The sequence below is a fragment of the Eptesicus fuscus genome, chromosome 13 (assembly GCF_027574615.1).
Source record: "Eptesicus fuscus isolate TK198812 chromosome 13, DD_ASM_mEF_20220401, whole genome shotgun sequence".
NCBI classification, from domain to species: Eukaryota; Metazoa; Chordata; class Mammalia; order Chiroptera; family Vespertilionidae; genus Eptesicus; species Eptesicus fuscus.
This window is the reverse complement of record NC_072485.1, coordinates 35862049-35869380: the sequence shown is the minus strand read 5'-3', so window position 1 is coordinate 35869380 and position 7332 is coordinate 35862049. Positions and strand designations below refer to the sequence as shown.

General features: G+C 48.8%; 1 pseudogene; it reads right to left on the bottom strand.

Moving 5' to 3' along the window:
- Nucleotides 1-493: 493 nt before the first annotated feature.
- LOC103293694 (F-box only protein 34-like) lies at nucleotides 494-6781 on the bottom strand (annotated as a pseudogene).
- Nucleotides 6782-7332: the final 551 nt, after the last annotated feature.

The following is a 7332-nucleotide window of genomic DNA, read 5'->3' as shown; positions in this document are numbered from 1 at the left end:
CAACCGCAAACATCAGTCTCACCGGATCAAGCACACAAGGTACAAGGTAAGGTGCCTGACTTTTCCTCCATAAGCATACTTCTCATCCAAGACAGCTGCTGTTCTCCCCATTGGACACTACTCACTTATTTCAAATATGGTGCCAGTGCTCAAAACCTCTCTGGAACCGCTCTATGGGGATTGCCTGCACAGTCCACAATGACGTTTTCTGAACATCCTTGATGGTGGCAAGTCTCCATCTTTTGAGGATGGATTTGATTTGAAACAACAACAACAACAACAACAAACAGGCATAATTAGTCATGGCCAACTGAATCAAACTGTGGGCTGCCACCCTGGATCAAATGGGAGGCACTTCTATAAAACAATAGGACAAGTTTTCTTGTACAGCTTGCAAATGAAAAGATACCCAAGCAACAGCAGTCCTGCAGAAACCGGTACAGATTCTCCTAGGGTGAGGGCACTGAGAGGCAACGCTCACTTGAATGGGATATCTAGGCGGTATTTTGCAGTTTTAAAAATCAATCTTTTGGTTGCCTCTGGGATAGACTTTAGTATTCCTCTTCAGTTTCAGTCCATTCTGCTTCCTTATGGATCGCCTGATGAAAGTCCTGGCGAACAGGGACCCAGTGATTGTCATGAAGCCCCAGCTTACAGCCTGCAGCACATCCAGTATCCTGGCCCATAGGGCAATGCCTGGAAATAGGGCTTAGGGTGCCACCGGCACAGGGACACATCCCCCTTCATATATTTTTTCTTGCGCTGCTTACAAGGGTCCTCTCTATCGCATGGATCTCAAACCCAGCGAGAATCTGCTGGCCTGATGTTGTAGTACTCAGTGAGGAACTTGAAATAGCAGCAGGCACATTTAAGAGCCACGAAACTCTTGGTAGGGAGAAACCCGAAGATTTTCACCAGAACGTGGTGGGGCAAGAAAGCCATGTATGGCTTAGGCTCCAAAAGCTGCTGGGTTTTAAACCTGGTCTCCAGGAAGTCATGAGACTCCTGCTTCTTCCAACTGGAGGCCTGGGGCACTGGTACTGTCCTTCCCACGGGAGAGGCTGGCATTGGGACATATGAATCAGCTGCAACACTTTTTTCCACAGAGGCACCGCCCCCCTCAGCAGCACCTTCAGGCAGGCTGGATCCGGAGACACTTCTGCTGTGCTTTCAATTCAACGGGGAACAGTTCGACTGGTGCTGACCAGGCGGCAAATAGAAAAACAGCCTCCCTGGAAGTGGGTCTTCACAGGGCTTTACCCTAGAAGGCTGGCCCTTCTGCACCTTGGTCACAGTGAGGCCAACACACACAGATTCCTTTCTTTTCTGCTCAGGATCTTGTGGCACAAGCGCTCTACTCATGCATTCAACAGCACCTGTGGGCAACTCGATGGCCTGAGTTGGAGGAAAAGGTGACTCAAGTCCCTCTGTCATTTCTGCATCGGGCCTATTGCTGTTTTTTACAGCAGTTTGCTGATCTGGCTCTATTTCTGTTTTACCCCTGGGGGAACTCAAGCCTGCCGGCATTGAGGGACAGCCCCGAGGAGCCCCATCCCAGGCCTGCTTCTCTTTCTGAGAACAGTGGTCAGCTCTTGACGGCCCCAGTCCACAGGTACAGACTCCGCAGGAGGATTCACCTGAGTGTCAGGTGCTTCTAAGGCACCTTCATCAGCCTGAGTGCCATGTGCAAGCAACACCCGCTTCCCAGGGAAGCTGCTCTTCGGAGGGAGGCTCCCAGGCTCACGCTGGCTCTGCCGCTTCAGGCGCTGGGACTCCAGCCGGGCTACCATGTCCAGGACGCGGACTGGCTCTCTCTGGGATTCATCAACCTCAGGATTTCCCCTTTCCGTGGGCTCTTCACAAGCCCCGGGGGGCAGAAAAGGGCTCAGTGGCCCCTTTTCCCGCAGGGGCACCGCCCCCCTCAGCAGCATCCTCAGAAGGCACAGCTCTGGAATGTCCCGGAAAGCCTCCCCACGGCCGGGGAGTGAGCACAACTGGCCCGCAGAGCAGCACCAGCTCCTCACTCCAGGGAAGGCCACCATCTGGGTGACGGACAGAGGCCTCCCAGCGCAAATGTCAGCCCCACTGTCACCCGCGTAGTGCACAGAGCAGTGCTCAAGGCCACACGCAAAAGGCTCAGGCTCATAGCACCGGCCGATGGCTTCCCTCATCCTTTCTAACTCTATCCGGGCTTCTTTAAGATCCCCCGATCGTCTCCCTCTTGTCGAAGCATTCCCATCCACATCCCAGGAGCCTTTTATTTTCATAGATCCTATCCTATTCCTGCACTGGTGGGCTGCAAAGAATGCGATTTTCTCCTTGGTATTTCCGGGTTTCACCCGCGCAGGGCTATCCAGCGGCCCTTCCCCTTCCTCGCCCTGGTGGCTGGCTGCAGATGGTGCGTTCTTCTTGGTTTGAGCATCCGCGCTGCTCTCTCCAGGGCTCTTCCCTCTCAAGCTGCTCAGAACATTTGGAGAAAGGACCCCAAAAGGCTCTCGAGATGATGCTTTACCACGAGAGGTGGAAGGAAAGACACTGGCTTTCATGTAGCTACCTTTGCATTTTTATTTATTATTATTATTTTTTTGGTCGTAGCCTCCCGGTGGCTCATGGGAGTTCTCGGGGTTTCCTTGATGATTTCCACATTTTTTGCGCTTTCTTGGGCGGTTTCCAATGTGGCATAGGTACATGACAGAGGCTCTTGCAAGTCAAGGTCAGTGAAGAAGGACTGAGGACGCCTCTCCCTCTCCCAGCTTCCTGCTGGAGTCAGTAATGAAAGTGGCTAGCTTCTCTTACTGAGATCGGTCTGATCTTTTTTGAAAGATTAAAATTGTGAAATGCTAATAGTGAACAACTTTCGATTCAAATCCGCTGCGATTCCTCGCGACAGGAGACTGAACTTCCTTTGGCACTAAGGTCCGGAGCCTGCTGTGGCATCAGAGTCCATTTCCTGCAAAACGCTGACGTCACAGACACATGGACCCACTGCACTATGACTCCCTCGTGAACTGAGGCGGCCCGCAGTCGACTTGCGCTAGCCGGGAGGCGAAAGCAGCTTCCCAGCCTCTGTCCTGCCAGGTGCCGAGAAAGGTTAAGGCCAGGCGCCAGCTCACCTGCTCTGGGACAGGAAGGACAGAGTGGCCAAGCCTAGGCGGGTGTGACCTTGCAAGGTGATCCCCACCCAGGGCTCGACTTCCTCACCGGATACAGGTCATGGAGACGCAGCCGCTCGGGTGCTGGCCTGTCCATAATCTCTCTGGCTCTAGCCAGGACCCCGTGGGCCAGGTGACTCGCTCAGCGCCTGGTCGCTGGGAGGGCAAGGCCCGCCTGGGAAGAGGTGCCGGCTCTTGGGTCCCTGCCTCAGATGCACCTGCAGCACAATGCTCCCTGGACCTGCTGCCCCCCAACCCACCTTGATGTTTGAAATAACCTGAAACCTAACATGAACCTGAGAAAGAATAAATGCTACTGACATTATGAGTATGACACCTCCTCTTTTCTATCATCATTATTTATTGTTTTTGTTTTTGGTTTTTTTTAAATCTTCACCAGGACATTCTTTCATTGATTTTTAGAGAGAGTAGAAGGGAGGGGGAAAGACAGAGAGAAACATACATGGATTGGTTGCCATCCCACCTCTCCACACCAGGGCCAGGGATCAAGCCTACAACTGAGGTATGTGCCCTTGACTGGAATCTAACCCGGGACCCTTCAGCCTACTGAGCCAAACTGGCTAGGGCCATCATTATTAATTGGACTCAACATGTATGGATCACTGCCTGGGGGCCAGACCCTATGCTGGGGAGCTGGCGATGAGAGGTGAAAGTCAATGTCCTTCTCCTTCAGGAGCTCTAAGTTAACAGAGAGGAGAAAGCTCCATGTGCTCCATGAGCCACAAGACAAGACAGTATAAATCATAGCACTCCCAAGCTTTCAAGGCTCAACCCAAATCCTATCTCCTTCATGAAACCTTTCCAGATCGCCCTATTAGAAATTAATCTCCCGACTCCCGTGTCCCCAGGGCCTTTGGCTTGTTCCTTTCCTGCAGTACTTACCACTATTTACCTTGTATAAGAGTGATTTATGCACATGCCAGTCTCTCCCACTAGAATGTGAATTCCTGAGGACAGAAATATTTATGAAGGGCCTTTTGATGACTTTGGTTATTGTATGAAGGACCAACACAACAGCATCAATAATCTGCTTCACATTTTAAAGTGATTTTATAACAAAATAATTTAAATGGAATATAATTTTTGAAGTGTTTTCACATTTTTAGTCTCATAGCCATTGTCTCTTTTCCTGTCCATTTGATAGATGCCACACAGGAGGCAGAGAGCTTGCCGTGACCTGTACAAGGTCACAGAGGTAGTTAACAGCAGGGTTAAACCCGGAACCTGGCCCATGTGTTCTCAGCAGTCTAAAGCTGGCACTTAGCTGATATGGCTGTGCTGCATAGTCCTAGCCCCATTAAATCACCCTTACCTAGCAACTCCACATTCTGCTGCACAGAAGTAGTTTGGCTTCCTTGTCATGAGTGTGGTTTAGTAAGTTCCCTCCCTGTTTAGACATAAAATGAAGCCAGATGAAACAAATTGCATCTTTTTACTGCCTTTCCAGACTGATTGTAACTCCTGCCCTGATGATTTTCAGGTTGGCAGAGCCTGGTCTCTAGCAATTTCCCCAACAAAACCGTGTGCCTTTGGAGTGATTAGGGTTGGGCATGCTTGCTCACTGATCTTTCCACAATCCTGCCCTGAGACTTCTCAAGGCCTTGTGTCAATGTTGAGAGATAGGCTCAATTATCTGCTATTGACAGATGAGGGCCTTGAGGCTTGGAGAGATGGAGTTACTTATGTATCCAAGGCCACACACAGCCAGGATTCAAACCCATGTGTGTTCCGGTGCTAAAGACTTTCCATTATGCCCACACTGGATTCCTTCTCTAATTGGGAGGACTAGGGAAACAGGGTTGGCTCTCCTATCTCCAGCCGGCCAACTTTATTTGTAAGATACTAATTAGAGGAGTGATTCTCCGGAAGAATTAATCAAACTCATTAGACAATGACCATGACCCAAAGAATAGCTTTTGATATTGATGCATGTTGATATAAGGCTAAACATATATTTTTTTTCCCTCTCCCAGTCTGTAATTTGAATACAAACTGGCAGAACTCTCCACTGTGATTTTCCACTACAAGATTCCTTCCTGCAGCACAACTGACTAATGGGAAGACTGACTAAAACCCTCATCCTTCCACCCTCATGCCTTTACTTCTGCTGTGTGTCCACTTTGAATGTCCTATCTGCACTCCTGTAACTAGGTTCTCTTCCCTCTTTCAAGATCCCCCTGGATGGGGCTTTGGGTCTGCTGAATTTGTGCTTTGGCAAGACTAGTCTTTGTGCAATGGTCAGTAGAAAAAGAGTCAAAAGTAAAGGATAACCAATAATGGGAGGCCAGGTAGGAAGGTTGGTGAGAAGTAGATTTGGTTAATAAAATTGAACGGTTTTTATTAAGTTCCCTTTGTTGGTCCATGGGGAACCATGGAGAAGAGGGGTGGGTCCCATGATAAGAGTAATGTCTAGAGAAGATAAATCTGGTAGGAGAAAGTAAAGGTGTGAAGACTATTTAGTTAATTCTTAGAATAGTTTATCTATAAGGTGATGAGGGCCTGAGCCAGGGAAGTAGATGTGGACTGGAAAGGAGGGAGGTATTTGGGGTGGGATAAACTGGAGTTCTTTTCCCCCCATGGAATCTCGATAAAATTTGGCACAGCCTAGAAGAGAGGATATGGACGTTGGAATGAAGCAGTGTGAGTTTTGAATCTCAGCTCAGCCACCCACAGGCATGTGACCTTGTGCAAATCACATGAAATCATTGAGATTCAGTTTCTTTACCAGTCAAATGGTAAATTAGTAACCACTCATAGACCTTTGTGAGAATCATAAACAACAAATGCAGAAAGTTAATCACACTGTAGGTGAACAGTTAGTGGTCATCATGCGGGCGGGGTGGGGGGAAGGGGGATAAAGGAACATCCAGGCCCCAAGACCTGGGCTAGAAGTGTCATACTTCTGTCCCTTGTGAGAGCTTGACCTTAGGCAAATGACTGGACCTAAGTGAATCTCAGTATAATGGGGATGATAGTGGCTCTCTCTCAGATCTGTTGTAATGAACACTAAGTTAAATGACAGAAATGTAAGTGAAGTGATTAGCCTGCAATGGGCTCATAGGAAGCACTCAGGCAAAGGGGAGTTATTTATTATCAGCATACTAGAGGCCCAGTGCTTGAAATTTGTGCATGGGTAGGGTCCCTAGCAGCTGCTGGCTGCCAGCCAGGGCCTCCCTTCCCTGGCTGCTGGCTGTTGGCTGGGACCTTCCTTCGTTCTGTGCTGCTCCCTGGTGGTCAGCACACATCATAGCAAGTGGTCGAACTCCCGGTCGGTTGAACTCCCGAGGGGACACTTTGCATATTAGGCATATGTATATATATATATTAGTGTCTGATGGACACTGCTTACCAGCTGAATCCACTTTAATTCCACCCCTTCTCTTTTCCTTTCACATTACAGAATCTTCAAAACTAAATACTCTATTGCCCAGCCTCCTTTTCAGCTTTGCAGCTATAAGTGGCCAGGTGACAGAGTTCTGGCCACTAAGACATGAGCAATGTCTGCTGGAGGATTCTGGGATGCTTTCACTTCCATGATTAAAGGAAGACACCCACTCACTGTGGCCCAACTTCCTTCTGCCCTCGATTCCTATCTTACATTCAGGCATGATGCCTGATGCTGGGACAGCTAACTCACAACAGTGAAGAAAAGGTGAAGAGATTAAAAAAGAGGCCAACCAGCCCAACCTTGGGGAGCTGCTAGTCCACACCAGGCCCTCAGTCATCCATTTATCCAGAGTTCTTGGCATGTAAGGAACATAAACCCTTATATTTAAGTCGCTATATGGGGTTCCCTGTGTACTTATTGCTGAATGTAGGCCTAACTGATAGAAGAGTAATGACAGCCAGCAGAAAAGAAGTCAGTAGGTGGTACTGAGCAGCAGTACTGCAGCTAAAGAAAACTATTCCATGTTCTCCACACGGGCTCTGTGTTTTCCTGCTTCTGTGCTTTTTCTTATAGGGCTCTCTCTGCTGAGAACCTTCCCTCTCTGCTGTGCTCCTCCAACCCCCATCTCCGCGTGCATAATCCCCCAAGGTTCAGCCTGCTGCCACCCCATCACGGACCATCTCCATCCCTCTGTGGAGAACGTATCTCTCCTATTTAAATTTTCATGAAGGTTTTTATGTTTTAAATCATACTTTCAAATGACTATATTGT